Source organism: Saccopteryx leptura, chromosome 5 (genome assembly GCF_036850995.1).
Source record: "Saccopteryx leptura isolate mSacLep1 chromosome 5, mSacLep1_pri_phased_curated, whole genome shotgun sequence".
NCBI classification, from domain to species: Eukaryota; Metazoa; Chordata; class Mammalia; order Chiroptera; family Emballonuridae; genus Saccopteryx; species Saccopteryx leptura.
The window spans coordinates 56675450-56696738 of NC_089507.1; positions in this window are offsets into that span (position 1 = coordinate 56675450).

Consider the following 21289-nt stretch of genomic DNA (forward strand, 5'->3'; position numbering starts at 1 on the left):
TGTTCAAAAATTAAGTACAAATAAAATTTCAGGAAATCACTCCAAACATGGTATAACAAAAGTAGGTTTAGTACTAGTACTCATATACTAGTACTCAGTATAAGAAAGGCACTCAATTTATGTATTGAATGAATGTATTAAAAAGGTCTATCAGTTCAACATAATTCAAGGTAAATCAACAACAAATACCAATACTTGGAGTGTTTATATGCCAAGAACAATTAGTGTCTAAACAGAAAGTTTAGTATCCCAAAGCTTCCTTATTTAGCATTCAAGCAATAGAAACATGTGTTTTGCAGTCATCATTGTACTAGTTTGGGTAAAATAAGAAACAGATCATTTTCTTTAATCAGTAAAGCAAATGATAACAGCTTCTGCAACAACTTCTAAAAACCTAACCCTGGAGGAATATACTTATAATACAAGAAGAATTTTTGTCCACATACAAGAAGGAATGTAAAATCTCAAAGCAATCCCAAATAAGCCTAAAACAATTAAAATGTAATCATTACTATGACTGAAAATTATCTCACAAGACTTATAAAAAGTCATCTGGTTATGTCATCATTTACTTAGTCTTAGAGCAGACTGTCACTATTCTAGAAGACTTCTTTGTTGTCTTTAATTTGTTACCTTATAAACCCATGAGACAAAGTTCTCAGACATTCCACTAAGCATACAATGTCTTTTCAATACCATTTTACCTTTTACTAACAGCAAATTGTACTCCCCTCTCTATGCCTGCCACAACCCTCTGTCCAAGGTTATAGCTGATGGATGCTTTCAAGACACTAAATAAATTCAGTTACAGCAAAAGGCAACACTATTCACTGGTTGTGCTAGCCAGCTCTTCTTTAATAAGGCTGTGTAACAATACATCCCAAAGCTCAGTCATTGATAATAACAAGCACTTACTTTCTTTCTTGTGGAAGGGCAGGGCAGCTACAATTTGGCTAACCTAGGCCGGGTTCCGCAAAACAGCTCTGCTTCATGAAATCCCAGGTCCACCGGGTAGGGCTCCGGGATCTGAGCTGCCGATCCGTCTATAATCTATTTCTGAGCCCAGGCAGAAAGAACATGTTCTTCCTGGGGGGTAACCACCAGCATGCAGAGGAGCCAGCCCAACCACACAAGCACATTTTGAGTATCTGCTCATGTTATATCTGATAACCTCTCAATGGCCAAAACAAGGCATAGGGTTCATTCTAAAAATCAAGATGAGAGGGAAAGACTATACTTCATTCATTGTGAAGTCATGGAAAGTATATGGATGTATAACTCTGTTCATGAGAAATAAAGAATTCGATCTATCACACTGAACAAAATTCAATGGCGCACAGTTGAAAATCCCTGCCCTCAAAGGCCCGAGAGTGGGACCAACAACATTATTCACCTTACTTAGACCTGGTAGGCGAATATCTTTTTTTTCCCAAAACATCACAATGACTCTCAATCTGCCAGAATGTTTTCTTATAAACTCGTGTTAGTTAACCAACCAAGATCAGAGCATCAGCTCTAGAAGACTCTGATAAAACTTAGAACATTCTCTGGGAGGCAGAATAATGAAATGAACTTCCAGAGCTGGGTATACCTAGGTTAGAATCCGGAAGGTGTGACTTTACTTACAAGTCATGTGACTTTTATTTTTTAATAAATAGCTTAACTCTCTGAATCCTTGGAGGCTTTCTGTTGGCTAGATTATTTTTGGTTGCTGTCATTTTGTTTCATTTTATGTCTGTTAACTGGAAAAATATTAGTGATATCAAGAAATGAGCAAATGTCAGAAAAGCATCGCCACAGGGTGGGTGCTCAGGTTATGTTAGCTCCCTTCTCCACCAGCAGCGGTTTCCGTCATGACATTGCTGTTTATTTTTGTAACAGCAGAGGAGACTGAAGAGAGATGGGGACTATACATCCTGAATTTCCTGGCACAGTCCTTATCTCTCTAAGTATACTTATATCTATCATACAATGTGTCCTTATTTCTCATTTAGAAAACAATCATTCTTGGATGGATGACCTGGCAGTTTCATACAGGAAAGAAGATATTCATCACCCCCCTCTCCCTCCACCCCACTTCATTAATCCCTCTCATCTAACTCATTTTACTTAAATATCCTTTACTCTGTAAAGGTTTCCCTGACCCCACTCGCTCTCAGCTGGGCTGGGTGCCCCTCCCATGTGCTCATAATATGCTATAATTCTCCATCTTAACATCAATCATGCCTTATTGCAACTGTGCATTTATGTGGATCCCACTGCTCTTTAAGCTCCTGTCTGTCTGTCTTGCTCACTGGGTGCTGTGGCATATAGGTATAAATCATCAATCCACCATCAGGTGGATACTAATGGGCATCTATTGTAATATTAATATAATATATTATTTTTGCCTGACCAGCATCCAGTTTTTCTCCTTGTGTTATCTCCTTAAGTGAAATTACTTTTATCCTTGGATTTAGCCTTAACTAGCAATCTACCAATAGGTTCTGACCAGGTAGCCCAGTTGATTAGAGCATCATCCCAATACACCAAGGTTGTGGGTGCCACCCTCAGTCAGGGCACATGCAAGAAATAGCCAATGAATGCATAAGTAAAGAAACAACAATTGGTTTCTCACTTTCTCTCTCTCTCCCTTCTTCTTTCTCTAATTTCTCTCTCTCAAATTAATAAATACAATTTTTTTAAATATTGAAAAAATAAAAATCTACTCATAGACTTCTTACTAAAATAAAACAACATATTCCATCTTTTGCTGACAACAGATTGAGTTGGGTTTGTAACTTCCAATGGAAACAATTCTAATGAATGAAGATACTAGTTCCTGGCAATGGGATATTGCCAGTTAGGGACCTAAAATAGAGAGTTTGGTGAGTTAATGCAGAATGGACTCTACCTCTTCTACCTCTAAGTGAGAACCAAGATAGAGTCCGTTAATTTGAGGGCTAGGGACAGGGATAGGGAACTGGCCCCGTTGCTCTGAAAAGCCTGGAACAGCAGGTGCAAGATATAGGGGCTTGAAGAGCAGGGAACACACAGTAAGTGGGAAATGTGTAGGCCACAGGGAGACAAACTTCCCCAGCCTCTTCCCTGGGCATGGGAACACAGCCCCTTGATGATGCTGGGAGAAGAGGATCAAATAGTCCAGCTTTGAGGAGAAGCTGATATATACTTTTAGGAATGAATGGAAGTCATTAGTACTGCGACATTCCTGGTGCGGGCCTGGTCACGGAGCTGCCTGTGTGCCTTTGATGCCGGCATGGTACAGCTGCTCCTACGTGTTTGCTCTGAAACTGAGATCAGACACCGATCCTCTCCTACAAGCCATTACAAGTTACAAATGCCTAATTCTCCCCAGGCTGCCTGGAACCTTTGGACCTGTCATTTTTTTCTACTACTCACATCAGTGGGGATTTTCTTCTGTCTCCCTTACATTTCCATAGTGTCATTAAACTCTACATGATTAAGGGATTTCCAACAGTAGTTATGTACCGCACGACTTATTAAGTAATTTGATAGTCTAAACCTCATTTCACATTCAAAGAAACGGGGTGAGCACAAACGAAATGGACCTTTCTGGATCTCCTCATGGCTCTGGTTGCTGATGGCTTTCTAGGAGGACACCTGCTCATTGATTAGAGCCAGAAATTGTGATAGAAAAAAGTAGCTAGGAACTTGGACTCTGCATATATAAAACACAGTATTGCCAAATATAAAAATATACACACAAAAAATGCATTCCTTTCCAATTGCTTTCTGGAAAGCAAAGGGGTAAACCGAGCAGGGGAAGATTTAAATCCCTAAAGTCAAGAGCCACTGATTGCTGATCAGGACCATATCCGGGAGTACTATAGTTTTTAAACTGTATTCTTCAACGTCTCCTTCTTCACATATGGGTCTGGCAAAAGCCTGCTGAGGGCTCTGTTATGGTTAACTGATTATTTCATACCACCAGCAATGTTTTACTTGAGGATAATAATAATTCCTTTTTGCCCTTTTCTCGTTTTTAATAAACTAAATTTTTAGGTAAATATATATATATTAGATAAGGATTTTAGAAAATTGCTATTATCTTTTAACATAAATTCTGTAGGAGTAGATATTATCTCAAAGAGTTCTGTTGTTTAAAAGAATTGGTGGTGGCTACTGCACAGTATTTCTCAGTCCTCTAGCTCTGGCATCGGAACCCTTTGAACTAGACCAAATTCTGCCTAAACAATGTGGCCTATTCATGTCATAACTGGCTTTCTTTTTTTCTCTTTACCTCCCACATTATACTAAAACCTCAAAAATTATACTAAATAAAACTCAAAATATGTCCAAAATATAAATAAACAAGTATACACTCCTCTATTATGAGCCAAGTCTCATAATGGCTAGTGACTGAAACCCACATCAAACTAGGTTAGGGAAAAGCAGAATACATGAGCTCAGGTACTCAGGCTGTATAGCCGGGAAGGCACTGGGATCTCTCTCTTTCTCTTTCTCTCTCTCTCTCTTTCTCTCTCTTTCTCTCTCTCTCTCTCTCTCTCTCTCTCTCTCTCTCTCTTTCAGTCAGCTCAGGCTTGACATAATAAAATGCCATATACTAGGTGGCTTAAACAACACACATATTTTCTCACAGTTCTAGAGGCTGGAAGTCCAAGATCAGGGTACCAGCAGGGTTCGGTTCTGATGAAATCTCTCTTCCTTGCTTGCAGAATGCCACGGTCACATTTTAACACTGTCCTCATGTGGTCTTAACTCGATGTGTATATGGAGAGGGAGAGAATCTCTCTCTTCTTCTTTTATAGGGCACAGATCTCATACTGAGGATCCTCTCATTATATCTTCATCTAAACCTAATCACCTCCCAAAGACCTCACCTTCAAATAGTACTATCACATTGGGGTTTAGGGTTTCAATATGTGACTTTTGGGAGGACACAAACATTCAGTCCTCTTCTCCCACACACACGCCCACAAACAAATACTTCTGCCAATACTTCTACTTTTCAGTCTCATTTTCTCCTATCTAAGCTTGACAAGAGACATGACCACTGAACCCTCCAAAGTCTCCTATTTCTATTCCCGGATTAGAAATGCTAGTTACTCTCACTGGTCCCATGTTCAAAAACCCTGGAGAAAGGCATTGTTTGTTCAGCTTGGTTCTGATGTGTATTCCTAGGAAAGTCAACAGTGGCCAAGATCTTCTATTCAACCAAAAATCTTAGACAGAAAGGAGCATCCCTAAGAGGCCACACATGCAGGTTTACAATTCATGTTTGTAAAGACTTGTTAGTGCGCCGTGGTGATCTGTGTTAAGTAAAAATAGTGGGATATTAAGCATATCTATGGTATGATAACCATGTTATAAAAATGTAAACTTGATATGTACTTGATTAGGGCAGAAACTGTACCTTATTCACTACTTTGTCTGAGCATAGGCCTGGCACATAACAGATGCTCAATGAAGACTTGTTAAATAAATAAATGCAATAAAGTGAATGGAGAACAATGACAGAAACTATATACATCAAATTCTAAAATCAATAATCTCTCAATGTGAGTTTCAAATTAAAATGAAAATTTTAAATTGTTCATTAGTATACTTTTTTCCCCATTGATTGGAGGGAGAGTCATTATTAATTAGAGAGAAAGAGAGAGAGAGGGAGAGAAGCATCACCTTGTTGTTCCACTTAGTTGTTTCATTTAGTTGTGAACTCATTGTTTCTCATATGTGCTCTGACCCGTGATCAGACCAGCAACCTCAGTGCACCAGGAGGATGCTTTATCCACTGAACCACCCAGCCAGGGCCCTTAGTATATTTTATTTTAAAACATTCTACAGTAAGCCAATGGTACTTTTATAGTCAGAAAAGCAATGTTATTTTTAAATAAGTTTCATGAGAAAATGAGTTTCTGTGTCTTGAAGGAAAGAAAAATTGGAATGATGTCAAGTTCCCTTGACAGCAGTCAGCAGTTTTACCCTAAGAGGCTCTGGAGGTGGTAGAATGCAGGGTCTGCCTCCTCCAGCCCCAAGCACGTCACCTCGGGGGTGCAGGGTCTCCTGGGAAAAAAGCTTGTCCAAAGCTGCTCTCCCCCTGACATTAAGATAACAGAGGCAGGACTCTGCTCCCAGGCCCGTGGCGGTAAAACCTCCCTAAGTCGGCGACCAGGGTTATTTTCGTCCCCTCCAGTGGCAGCTGCCAGGAAAACAAAGGACTGAAAGCACTAAGGCCTGACTGGTGTGGACAGAAGGCAGCTGTTTCCCAAAGAACCAGGAGCCTGAAGAAAGCTAGGAGATCACCCAGCCTCTCCCTCATTTTACTGGGAAGAGAACTGAAGGGCAGAGTGGCAAAGTGACTTTGGGAATGGTAAGCCACCTCACCTTTAGTTTCCTCAGCCATCCAACTCCTCAGTAAGACAGGCCATAGTGCACTGACCAGGTTCGTTTATCTCAGCTTCCTAAAGACATCATTCCGAAGTCCTGGAAGAATGTCGGTCTCGTGTGATAGAAAGTAAGGGAAACGGGTACTTCACTGGCAAAGGCCAGAGACACAGTTTCTAAAAATCCCTCTTGTAACTCTCTCTCCCTGAAGGCCTGCGCCAGGCTGTATTTGTGTGATTCATCTTCTGCCCACCTCACAATCCCCAGGCATCTAGCTTTCTTCCTCTGTGGATAGCATGCCAGGTTTTCTTCCCCATTCTGAGAAACTTTCTCTGGCTATCAGCATGCTCGCTCTTTATTTATTTATTTATTTATTTTTGAGAGAGGGAAGGAGGGAGGGGAGAGACAGAGAAAGAGAGAGAGAGAGAGAGAGAGAGAGAGAGAGAGAAGCATCAGCTCATTGCTCCACTTAGTTGTGCATTGATTGCTTCTCATATGTGCCTTGACCAGGGATCGAACCGCCGGCATTGGGCTCAAGTCAGTGACCTCAAGTTTTGAACTGGCAACCTCGGTGTTCCAGGGCTACACTCTATCTGCTGCACCACCACCAGTCAGGATGCATGCTTTATTGTGCATCTCATGTGGCCTCTTCAATTCTCCCTCTATGTCTCACCCATCAGCACAACAAAAGGTCAGTTGCTGACCAAGCAATCAAAACAAAACAAAAAGGCTTTTAAATGTGTATAATTTATAGGATTTTCTTTTTGTTTTTCATATATGTAATAGGTGGTAGCCATATGTACTTCACATACGGTTTGCACATCTGTGAGAAATGAATAAGGCAATCTAAGTGGAGCACTTAGCACACGGTGGGTGCCCAGAATGGCAGCTTGCCTCTGACATGAGAGGCTTGGCCAGGAAGTCCAGCTACAGGAAAAGTAAATGAAAGTTGGTGACCCGAAAGGCACTTCTCTTTCCCTTAGGGAGTGGTCCTAGGCAAAACTGCAATTTAATCTTAGCATTCTTTGTATCCATCTCTACCCATTTATTTCCTCCATGGCCCCAACCCATCTTCCCAATTTTTTGTCCCATTTTCTTAAAGTCTCTGTAGAATGACTGGCAAGCAGGACTGATGAGGTGTTCGTGGAGTACAACCTCAGTGCTCAACCTGGCCTTCACCCAGCTTCCCGGTCGTAAACCTGAGACACGCACACTTCTTCACAGTACTCACAATTGTAACCCTGTTGGTGTAATTACTTATCTCCCCTGACAGGGTAAACACAGGGACACAGAAAACACAGTGTCTTGTTATTTACAATATCTCGTGATTATGCGCATGTTTTCGTGCTATCGTGGTATCTGGCATAGGAAGGAAGAAACTGAAGGGAGGGAGGGAGACATGGACAGTAATCTCACCAAGAGGCCACTCCACCCAAGGAAATTTGAACTCACTTTGTTTTATGCCCTGCTCCTGACCTTCTGAGATACTTCTCAGACATAAAAGGGCCATTAATACCAGCCTAGTGCATCTACTTCACCTCCTCACCTGTTATCCAATCAAGTGCTTCCACCATTTTTTTTTCTGGTAGTGCACAGTGATTTCTACAGCTGTATGCATGTCAGAGGTGGGGGGCGGGGGCATCATATGAATTTAGAATCAGTTTGAGGCATCCTGTATTTCAGTCCTTTGGTTGTTCCACCATGTTGCTTAGCCATCCTCGCTCACAGTTCTGCCTCCCACTGTGACCCCTCCCTTTCAGAATCCTTACCGACCTCCCACCCTCAAAGTTTCCATCCCTTTCTTTATGCATCTCTTTTCCTATCTCCTCAGTCTTCAGGATATAAACTCTTCCTGGGGGAGAGTGGAGAGGTACCAGATTCAAGAGTATGCCAAAGTTTTGAAATCACAGCTTGCAAGGGTTAATGAAGTTGCTGGCCAGGAGTCTTCCTTCTCCCTGGCCTGCGGAGACCAACAGAGTGTCTGTTTCCAGTCTCACTACCAGTTATCGGCTCTCCTGCCTTTGCTCAGCCAGTTCTTACTCTTTTTTTAAGGATACTTAATGTGTCAACATCTTTTTCCCTCATGAGAGTCAGAATCCTTTGTTAAAATTTTCCTTTTACATATACGCATATATGGTTTTCCATAAATACTTAGGGTGAGCATACTAGAGTTGTTTCTAGTACAGTGTTTTAATTTTTTTCCCCTATTTTACTTGGTTTTCTCTCTCCTTCCTTCCCACATTGTTATTCACATTAACTACCTAGGATATCTATCTTTAGACACTTCTCTTCATGCTTATGTAATTATATACAAACATCTGTATACATACGAACATGTGGCAGTGAATGCATTTTTGTTTTATAAGGATGAGATCATATTGTACAGACTTCTCTGTATCTTGCTTTTCTCATGTGATAATAATTCATGGAAATCTCTTCCAATCACCTGGTATGCGTCTAATTCTTTTTGTTTAATGGTGTATAACATAACATGGTCTGAACATTCTGCAATGTATTTACCATTCTCTTATTAGTAAGCATTCATTTTTTTCCCAGTTTTTGCCCAGTCAATGCTGTAATAAACATCTTTAAACATATAGTCTTAAGTCCTGGTGGTTTTCCTTCAAACAGTTTCTCAGAAGTATGATTTGCTAAGTGGGGGGATATATGTATTTTTAATTTTAATAGCTATTTCTAGTTTATTTTCCAAAAGACTATAACAATGCACATTTCCATCAGCAGGACCTGACATTGCTCTTTTCCTGCATGCCCACCTGCAGTGGATATCACTGTAAAGCCAGTGGCCACGGCCACCATCACAGCAGCCTGGCCCATGCAGGTTCGCATTGGATTCAGACAGTCAGTAAAGAAACAACGGAGCCAAAACCTGATGAGCCGTCATCTTTAATACTAGCTTGCACCCTGCCGGCAAGCAAAAACACACACTGTGCTCCAAAACCCACTCACATTCAGTACTCACAAAGCTACTGACTTATCCGAGTTTCCTAGAATCAAAGATTTCTAGCTCACCAGACTTTATTCACCTCTGTTCCCCATCTCCTTCCTTCTCCCTGCACAAACTCTGCACTAACTGGCTTCTCACTTAACACTCCACCATCTTGGCTGCTTCTTCTGGCCTACTCCATGTGGCCTTTCTCTGCTCTCTGCTGTGATCTCTCTGCTCTCTCATGCTAATCATCCCAGGAACCAAGAGAGTAAGCTCCCGTTCTGCCCCCATTTTATAGTGTAGAAATCCAAACCTTTAATCCAATATACAAAATAGGGAAGTTTCTAATACAAAGTCACTTATCTGAGGCATAATTGGATTGTACCACCCCACCTCATAAAAGGGTGGGAAAGGCTTAATCCCAAAACCAAGCCCCAGGCTACAAGGATTCTGCCTGCCCACAGCCCGCCCCAAACACACATTAATATCACCTGGGCGAAGGCCTCCACGTGGGCAGCGCCATCTTTAACAAAGTGAGCATAACACATTTTATCTGCCCAACAATCACTCTTAAAGTTCTAGCACTCTAGGTGTAAAGCTATTGCCTTGTTACTTTAATTTGCATTTCCTTAGCCTCAAGTGAGTTTGAGCATCTTCATTCTTTCATGAATTGCCTCTTATTATCCTTTGCCCATTTTTCCACTGTTTTATCTTTCTTGTCAATTCGTAGGAGTTTTTTTTTACAATAACACTTCTCTTCAACCCTCTATTCATACTCTATATTTTCCAAATCTATTTTTTATTTAGACTTTCATAGTGTCTTTTGTCATACAAAAGTCTTTTTCTTTTTAAATTTTAAATTTGAAAATACATTGTTGGGCAGATAAAATATGTTATGCTCACTTTGTTAAAGATGGCGCTGCCCACGTGGAGGTCGTCACCCAGGTGATATTAATGTGTGTTGGGGGCGGGCTGTGGGCAGGCAGAATCCTTGTAGCCTGGGGCTTGGTTTTGGGATTAAGCCTTTCCCACCCTTTTGACGTGGGGTGGTACAATCCCATCATGCCTCAGATAAGTGACTTTGTATTAGAAACTTCCCTATTTTGTATATTGGATTAAAGGTTTGGATTTCTACACTATGAAATGGGGGCAGAACGGGAGCTTGCGCTCTTGGTTCCTGAGATTAGCATTAGAGAGCAGACAGCAGAGAAAGGCCACGTGGAGGAGGCCAGAAGAAGCAGCCAAGATGGCAGAGTGTTGAGTGAGAGGCCAGTTTGTGCAGTTTATGCAGGGAGAAGGAAGGAGATGGGGAACAGAGGTGAATAAGTCTGGTGAGCTAGAAACCTTTGATTCTAGGAAACTCGGATAAGTCAGTAGCTTTGTGAGCACTGAATGTGAGTGGGTTTTGGAGCCCAGTGTGTGTTTTACTTGCCCACCGGGTGCAAGCTAGAATTAAAGATGGTGGCCCATCAGGTTTTGGCTCCGTTGTTTCTTTACCGACTGTCCGAATCCAATGCGAACCTGCATGGGCCGGGCAGCTGTGATGGCGGCCGTGTCTTCTGGCCATACACTTGGCTCTAGAGACAAGGAGATGTATCATTTTTTTATTATTAAATTTATGGAGGTAATAGTGAGTAATAACATTACATAGATTTTGTGGTAAGGTACCAAAGAATGGAAAAATTAATATTAATATTTTAAAAGAAAGAGTCGGGTTTCTTGCCCTCTCCTTTCTGTAGAGATTGAGGGGAGAGGAAGGTGGGAGTTTCCTGGCTTTCAGAGACAAACTATGTAGGAAACACCCCCCCCCCTTTTACTAGGAAGCTTAAAGGGCATTTTATAATTTAGGCTAAGCATACAGAGAGATTTTGAAAATATGATTTCTTCTATACTTGTATGTGATTTACACCAGGTCAGGATGGTCGATAGCATTGTATTGTAAATGAAGAGGGGAAGGGAGACTTGGATTCCCTCCCTTCCCCCACACCTGTGAGGAAGCAGGTAAATAGCTAGCCACATGTGGGGAAAGGGAAGATTAAGCAGGCCCTTTCCTCTCCCCTTCATTCTTTCTTTAATGGGCCATTTACAAACATTTATCCCCTGACACCATGTAAGCTCCCCCTCCCATCCTGAAAACGAGTGATTAATGTATATACCTCTAAACAAAGGGATGGCAAATGAACGCTAAAAGATTTGGGAATGTCTTTTAATATATAAAACAACATTTTTCACTATTGTGTTACCTTATAAGTTTTAATATGAAGGAATGTTTTTTATAAATCCTATAGACAGATGTTATAAGCTTGATAATGATTATGTCATGCCCCCTCCCCTTTTCCTGCCAACCTATGTGTGATCAAGGGTGTATAACCTGCCTCAACGCTATATTCAAGACTGCACCATTTGGGTCAGCTATACCCCTTGTTTGTCATATGCGGCTGGCTTATTAATAAATCTCCTCCTTTTAATAAAACTCCTTAAAAATTCATTTGGACTTGGTGTCTCTACATAAACCCGGCAGAACGGTACTTTATAACAATTTCAGGTGTAAAACTTTATAATACCATATTTGTATATTCAATTGTGTGACCATCACATTTGACCCTGTCACCATATATTTGACCCTTTTGACACTTCATTTTTCTTGTGCCTCCTCCTTGTCTGGTAATCACCATTCTGTTGTCTGTATCTATGAGTTTATTTTTTTCTTTGTTTTGTTTGTTCATTTGTTGCTTTTTGTTTTATATGCCACATATAAGCAAAAATCATGAGATTCTTATCATTTTCCATTTGACCTATTTCACTTAGCATAATACTCTCAAGATGCATTTGTTAGTGTAGGTAGTTATCTAGTTATTAATAAAGAAAGGGAGCACAGGGAATCAGACATCAAACATAATAAAACAGAGAAGAGGGAATCAAATATAAAGTTTAATAAAACAGGGAAGCCTGCTTCAGTAGGAAATTACAGCATCCATTGAGCATAATTTACTAGGAAGCTATAGCATTTATAGGCTCATTCACACGCTCCAGGAGTTAATTGTGCCCTCAGCCCTCTCGACTTAATCCCCAAACCAGTTAGGAAGAATTTCTCCAGGGGCCTGCTGGACATGTACTATATTATTGGGGTAATAAGGAAAGGAATTCTTCTGCTTATCACATGTACAGTAGAAACTGGATTGTAGGGCCAGTGGCCACCGCCATCATGGCCATGCAGGTTCACGTTGGATTCAGGCAGACAGTAATGAAACAATGGAGCCAAAAAATGATGAGCCATTTCTTTATTAAAGTCACGCACCAACTGACTAGCAAACAGGCAGGGAAAACACTTCTCTTTCATTCAGGGCTCCCAAAGCCCTGACACATTCTCCGGTTCCACAAGAATCAAAGGCCCCACCAGTCTCAGTGGAGCTCCCAAAGCCCCTCAGCTCTGGTTCCACCTCTGCACTCCGTCTCCTCTGTCTGCAAAACTGGACTCTTCTTCAGCACTCTGCACTCTCTCCCCTCTCCTTGCAAAACTGGCTGGTCCAACAAAGACCCCTCCTCCAGAAAACATTAGCAAAACAAGGGCTCCTCCTGAGCAGGAATGCAGTCACAATTTGCAATCAACTGCCCTGCTTTGAGGGCAAGAACATACAGGGCTGCCTAGCACCATTTTTTAACAATAAAAGTGAGCAAACTCAAAAATTACAAATTTACAAACTCATTTACTCAACACAGATGATTCAATAAAACTTTTGGACATGCACAATGGAAGTCAAGATGACACAGGGGGAGGAGCTTCTACTTTGAGACATGTATAGTGAAAGCCAAAATGGCAACCTGAAGTAGCAGAATCTAGCCTGGGAAAAGAATCAAATTGGATAAGGCAGATAAAACCACAACTAGGTCCAGAAATGATATTGGTTTGGGAAAGGCCTAATTCAGGCCCAGGAAGAATCAGTAAATGGGTTGGAGGATTTGAATGGCAGCTTGCTTGTTACTGAGAACCAAGAAAGTATCTGGAGGATTATCTGGGATCTCAGGGCAGTTGCTTTAACAAGGCTATCTACCTTCTGTGTCCCCCCAAGAGTATAATAATTATTTTCACCCCCAATAAAATCTTGCTACTTTGTTTAAACTTCTCCATGCGTGTGCCTTTGATATTCCTTTCTCTCAACACCACAAAAGGACCCGTTTCATTGGCAATACATTCATGTTGTCCCAAATGGCAGATGTATTACTTTTTACTTGCTATTTACTACTGATTAAGACCCAAAGTCCAAGACTTTTCAGGTTAACTTACAGGTTTTTCTCCAATGAAGATGCAAATTATTTCAGTCCAATAGAAGAAATAAGCCACAGTTTTATTTCCCTATAGCCGGTTTTGCCTCTAACTTAGAAGCTTGTTCCTGCCTTTCCCAATTAATTGTATAAATCTCTGTTCTCCAAACATTATTTGAACCGGTTTTATCATCTTGCTATTTCCCTCATTAATGAACTAAATAAATCTTTGATTTGCATTCAATTTATATTCATATGATAGTCATGTTTTTAACTTTTAAAAAATTATAGTTTGGTGGGATCTTGATAACAGTATACGGAGTGAAATAAGTAAATCAGAAAAAAACAAGAACTGCAGGATTCCATACATTGGTGGGACATAAAAACAAGACTAAGAGACATGAACAAGAAAGTGGTGGTTATGGGGGGGGGGGGGGGAGGGAAGGAAGGAGAGGCGGAGGGGGAAGGGGAGGGGCACAAAGAAAACTAGATAGAAGGTGACGGAGGACAATCTGACTTTGGGTGATGGGTATGCAACAGAATTGAATTACAAGATAACCTGGACATGTTTTCTTTGAATATATGTACCCTGATTTATTGATGTCACCCCATTAAAATTAATAAAAATTTATTTTAAAAAAAATTATAGTTTGACACTGGATTTTTAAAATATTAATATAATGTGAGAGAGGTTAAACTTTACTTTCCTGTGTGTGAATGGTTAGTTGTGTCAGCTCTAATTATTAAATATTCTAGTCTTTCCCCCATATGCAGCAATACTTAATTTTTGCCATTCCTAGAATAAAATGCTATATAGCAAACATGCAATAAATGTATTTTGGATGAATACTGCATATTTTCATATGTACCGGGTTCTACTACTTGGTTCTCTGTTCAGCCCTTCTGAGCTATTAGTCTATTCTTTTGCCAATACTACCGACTTGTTTACTGTAGCATTATTATATGACCTGGTGCTTAAGAAAAATTTAATTTTCTTTTTCAAAATTCTCCTCTATTCATGAGCATTTATCCTTGCACATAAACTAAAGAATATTTTATCTATTCTAAAGTTAAAACCCTTTGAAATTTTACTGAGAACTATGAATTTATCTATTAATTTTTATAAAATTGATACTTTGTTATTTTAAGCCTTCTACCCGAGTACACACTGTATCTTCGTTTCACCCACTCTTATTCATGTCCTTCAATAACAGTTTTATGGTTTTCTTTATATAGGTCCTTTATCTGGGCATCTTTATTGTTACCACTATTTTAGATATTGTTGCTATATCAAATGTAAGACATTTTTTCACATTTTAATTTTTAGATGATTTTTTTATATCTTTATCTTGTCTACAAATGCCTTATGAAATTCGCATTGTTTTTTAATAGTTCATATTATTTCACATTGGTTTGATCTTTTTCTGGTCCCAAAGTGCTTTCAGAGAAAAAACAGACTGAAAGCCCACATGATTCCTTTTCTACCTGTAAGCATTTACTGACAACCTTCAACACATTCCTTTTTTTTTTTCTTTAGTACTGTGTAACTTGTTGTAAACATGCTTATTTTGGTTATGTTCAAGCTCTGGTCAAAAGAAAAGAAGAGCCCTACGGGAATTCCATCCACAAGGAAACATTAGACCTGGAAAAAATAAAATTCAAAAGGCCATAAAGCAGTGGAAAATAGAAACACGGTTGAGAGACGCGCTGTGCAGCAGGCCTAAGGGATTGTATGGAATTGAAAAAGATTAGTAAGAAAATAAGAAGACAGAGGATCTGGGAACAGATTAGGATGGGAAACTAGAAAGAGGTTAGGAAATGTTTTATTGGAACTAAGCTGTGATCCTGGCGAGGATGCCCAAGGCTTAAATTAAGTATATCTGGTGCAGGTTATGGTGTTGGAAACCCATGCAAAACCCAGGGGCCAAGCCTGGGTTTAAAATCATTGTGTATGTTTTTAAAAAGGGAAGTGGTTTTATGTAGACACTTTAAGAAGAGTATGTTCAAATTAGTAAATGACTTTTTTAGTACTCTTTGCTCAAGACACCGCTTTTGTAATGTTTCTCGCTGTTAATTAGGGTGGGGTAGTTCTTTTTCGCTCTGGGATTTAAAATGAAGTGAAAAAGGAAATGTGGTTGTTATCTTTTTATAAATAATAAACCAGTATTTGGTTTTATGTAATTTAATAGTATTTTGTAGTGTATAAAATCACTTTCTGAATTCAAAATAAATTGTCTTTTGCATAGAAAAAAGGATCCACCAAGAGCACATATGTTTTTCAAATCCATTTGTTCTTCGTGTTAGCAGTGTTGAAAGAGGCATTTCCAGCTAGCCCATACTTGTTCTAAATGTCATGATTGACAGGCTTTTACCTAAGAGGAAATATCTTCATTTGCCATCATCTGAGTCAATATTGTTACAAGGGACATTTGATCAGACTATTGAATCACTAGACTCCTTTAGTTTGGATAAATAGAAAACCAGTGAAATAGGCTGATATCATTTTTCATGGAGCCAAGAAAAGAAATTCTGCAGACAGAACAGCTGTGTTCTCTTTATACTTTTAAAAAAAAATAACACACAAAAAGAACAACAGTCACTGCTTTCGAGGCTTAACCCCATGGTTATATGACTTTACTTCCCATCGCCTCCCACCACTTCACTTCAAAAGACAGCCATGCCCCCTTGTGTTGTGAGAGGCATACATGTCACCTCCAAAGACCAGGGTCTTTGTGGTACTAGGGTCTCTGTGGTACTATTCTACTCTTTCCATATGGTTCTTCATTTACTAACCCAGCTATTGGGGAAGAGTGTTTTCTGCTCTGGTCACCATGCACCTGGGCTGTTTCACAGGCAGTGACTTTCAAGTGTTTATGGGCGTAGCCCACAAAAAGTAGTATTTACCTTATTATTATATTAACTTACAATCCAGGACCTAAACAGACACAAAATTACTAAAGCAAAAATGTTGGGAAATCATACTTACCTTCACAACATGTGACGAACTCTGATCTTTTCTATTTTATCTTTTTTTTAAACTGCTGTCCAAGACCCACCAAATCAAAATTTCAGAATCTAATGATGGGTCACAGGACTCACTTTAAAGAAAACTGCCGAGAGAAATGGCAGCGTGATAAATACACCCAAAATCTCCCCTTGAAATTTCAACAAATTCTACAGCCATATTCAGAGAAAAAAACCCAGATGAACCTGAAATATACACACCAGACAGACAAAGGTATGATGGCGCAAGAAGGCTGGCCAAAGATAGAATCTGCTCACAGAAGAAGAAAAAAAATGCCAGAGGACAGAGTCTTTCTCTTTTCTCACAGACCTGAGGGAGGGAGGCTCTGTTGGTGCAGGCTTTGTCTCAGAGTTAGAGCCAGGAGAAGAGGAAAGTCTGGAGGAAGGAGCAGAGATAGGGATGACGACCAAGAACTGGGAGAAGGGCCGCTCCCTGGGTCTGCTGCATGGTGACTGCAGGCGCTGGGCGCACACAAGGTCCCTGGGTGCGCTCCCAAGAACTGCATGCAAATAGCTTGTGGAGATCTGCTCACAGGGCACTGGGGCATGCTTGATCTGCCCGCCCTACTGACACAATTTAGCCTTGTGGCACCAGATGCGCTAGATCTGGGATCTGCGCCCCACCCTCTCCCTCGGCACTGACTTGCCTGGCAGAGTTTAGCGTGTGTGGGCAGGACGCCCCTAATCTGCGATCTCTGCTGCAACTGCTCCAAAAGCGCTGACACTAGCTTGTGGCCGGCAGCCCTGCCCTGCCCAGGGCTGTGCTTTGAGTGTTTCGAGTGGTATCAGAGGAGAGACTGGACTGTCACCCCAGCCTTCCAGTCCCGCATTACTCCCCTTACTGTGCAAACAGTGGCAATGGCAGACCCTCATCAGCTGGGTCTCCAGGCTGCTCTCTCCTACGAGAGACGGGGGTGCCCAGGCGCTTGATACCCTGCTCTGTTGGCCCGTGGGGAGGGGCACTAGAGGACCCCAGATAGACATTGCTAGAGCCATAAAATTACAAACCTTAACAACAAGCCCCTCCTACCAATGCAAGTACCCTGCCGCATCATTAGGACAGGGACACCTCAGCAGAGCTCCACCCAAGAATCTCGAGGCAAACTTTGTAGTACAGCACCTCCTACTGGAAAAAGGAATGTTACCTCTCCAAACTGGAAAAAAATACTTTTTTCTCTCTTTTTTCTTTTTCTGCTTTATCCCACTTTTTCTTCTTTTCTTTTTCCTCTTTCTCCTTTTCCCATGTGAACTTCATTATCCTTAGTTGTTATATTTTTTATTCTTGATTTTTACAAGGGTTTCATTTCTGACAGTTTTTCTTCTTTCTTTTTTACTCTCCTCCCTTCTCTTCCTTCTATCACCTTTTTTTCTTTTTTCCTTTTTATCTCTCTCTCTTTTTTTGCCTCTCACCTGAATGTCATTTTTCATCAAATTTTTTTTTTTTACAGGGACAGAGAGAGAGTCAGAGAGAGGGATAGACAAGGACAGACAGACAGGAACAGAGAGAGATGAGAAGCATCAATCATCAGTTTTTCGTTGTAACACCTTAGTTGTTCATTGATTGCTTTCTCATATGTGCCTTGACCAGGGGGCTACAGCAGACCAAGTGACCCCTTGCTCAAGCCAGCGACCTTGGGTCTAAGCTGGTGAGCTTTTCCTCAAACCAGATGAGCCTGCTCTCAAGCTGGTGACCTCAGGGTCTCGAACCTGGGTCCTCTGCATCCCAGTTTGATGCTCTATCCACTGCGCCACCACTTGGTCAGGCCAAATTATTATATTAGATTCATACTTTTTTTTGGCATTTTTTCTGTTTTTTTCTCACTTTCTGCTTTTTATTATCTGTATTTTTTGTTCTACTTATCATTATTTATAGAATTTTTATTTTTTTACTGTATTTTTTCAAATTTGTTTTATTATTTTTTAGTTATCTCTTGTTAGGGTTATTAACAATACCACTCACAAATGCCATCAAGGAAAAAAAAATCAAATATGGATATACAAGACAGAGATGTAGCTCAGATAGATGAAAAATCTCTAGGAAAAAATTTCAATTACATGGAAGCCTTGGAGCTTAATGACAGAGAATTCAAAATTGAAGTTCAAAAAATACTCAATGAGATACAAGAAAACACTAAAAGTCAATTTTGTAGATCAAAAAACAATTTAATGAATAAAAAGAGCACTTCGCCAAGGAAATGAAACTATAAAAAAACCAAACAGAGATAAAAAAAAAACTTAATATATGAACTGAAAAATGAGGTAACAAGCTTAGCTAATAGAACAGGCCAGATAGAGGAGAGAATCAGTGACATTGAAAACAGTCAATGAGAGATACTACAGAGAGAAGAAGAGAGAGACTCACAAATTTTTAAAAATGAGAAAACCCTAAAGAATTGTCTGACTCCATCAGAAAGAACAATATTAGAATAATAAGTATATTAGAAGAAGAAGAGAAGAAAAAAGGAATGGAGAACATATTGAAACAAATAATCGATGAGAACTTCCAAGCTTGTAGAGTTAGAGCCTCGAATCCAAAAAGCAAACAGAATGTCGAGTTATCTCAACCCAAACAGACATACTCCAAGCCATGTCATAATAAAAATATCACAAATCAATGACAAAGAAAGAGTCATCAAGGCAGCTAGGAAGAAGAATATAACATAAAGGAAGGCCATTAGGCTATTATTATATTTCTCAGCAAAAACTCTACAAGCCAAAAGAGAGTGGATCCCAACATTTAAAACACTGAAAGAGAAGAACTACTGACCAAGAATACTATATCCATCAAAACTATCCTACAAATATGAAGAGGAAATGAAAACATTTACAGCCATATAGAAGCTGAAAAAATTTATCACCAGAAAACCCCCACTACAGGAAATACTAAAGACGATTATCCAACCAGATACAAAAAACAAAACAAAACAAAATTATAAGTAAAAATTTTTACAAACCCACAATAAAAACAAGGATAATCTGTGACAACAATAACATAAAAGAGGAGAGAATAAAGATCAGCAGTAGCAAAGGAGGATGGAGTGCAAAAGCACTCATGAGATAAAGGACTCTAACAAATATGATAATTTTTTTTAATAACCTAATGGTAATCACCCCTGAAAATGCCACTACTGAAACACATAGCTAAAAAAAAAGAAACAGAAGATAGAAGTATGGGATACCATCAAACAAAAACAAATGACAGGAAAACAAAAAAGAAGAAACAAGGCACAAAGCTATCAAAAAGCAGTATATAAAATGGCAATAGGAAATCCTCAAGTGTCAATAAATACACTTAATGTAAATGGATTGAGCTCACCAATAAAGATGCACAGATTGGATCAAGAAGCAAAACCCAAAAATATGCTGCCATTAAGAAACACATCTAAGCTACAAAGATAAAAATAGGCTCAAAGTGAAAGCTTGGAAAACGATTCTTCAAGCAAATAATATCTAAAGATAAGCAGATGTAGCCATACTCATATCGGACAATACTGACTACAAGACAACAAAAGTAACCAGAGCCAAAGATAGACATTTTATAATGATAAAAGGGACATTGTATCAAGAAGACATAACATTTCTTAATATATATGCACCAAGCCAGAGAGCACAAAACTATATAAGACATCTACCAACTGATTTAAAAGTACAAACCAAAATATATATAATCATACTTGGAGACAAAGTGCCATTGATGGCTTTAGATTGTTCATCCAAACAGAAAATCAATAAAGAAATATTGGCCTTAAATGAAACTCTAGAACAAATGGACATAATAGACATCTACCAAATGTTTCATCCCAAAACATCAGAGTATACATTTTTCTCTAGTGTACATGGCATATTCTCAAGAGTAGACCAAATGCTGGGCCACAAAACTAACATCAACAAATTCAGAAAGATTAAAATTATACCAAGCATATTCTCTGACCATAAGACTTTGAAGCCAGAATTCAATTGCAAAAAAAAGTAAACAAACCCACAAAAATGTAGAAATTAAACAACATACTTCTAAAAAGTTGACTGGGTCAAAAAAGAAATAAAAGAAGAATTCAAAAGATATATATGGACAAATGAAAATGACATATCAGAATCTCTCAGATGCAGCAAAAGCAGTAATAAGAGGGAAGTTCATATCATTACAGGTTTATATGAAAAAACAAGAAAGAGTCCAAATAAACAACCTAACATCACATCTTAAGGAACTAGAAAAAGAAGAACAAAGGCAACCCAAAACCAGCAGAAGAAAGAAAATAATACAAATTAGAGCAGAAATAAATGAAATAGAGAACAGAAAAACTATAGAAAAAAACTAATACAACAGAGAGCTGGTTTTTTGAAAAGATCAACAAAATTGATAAACCTCTGGCAAGACTCACTAAGGAAAAAAGAGAAAGAACTCATATATCCAAAACAAAAGAGGAGAAATTACCACAGATATCATAGATATACAAAGGACTATTGTAGAATAATATGAAAAACTGTATGCCACCAAATTCAACAATCTAGAAGAAATGGATAAACTCCTAGAACAATACAATCTTCCTCAACTGAATCACAAAGAAGTAGAAAGCTTAAATAGACTGATAAGCAGGGAGGAAATAGAAACAACTATCAAAAACCTCCCCAAAAATAAAAATCTGGGGCCAGATGGCTATACTAATGAATTCTACCAAACATTCAAAGAAG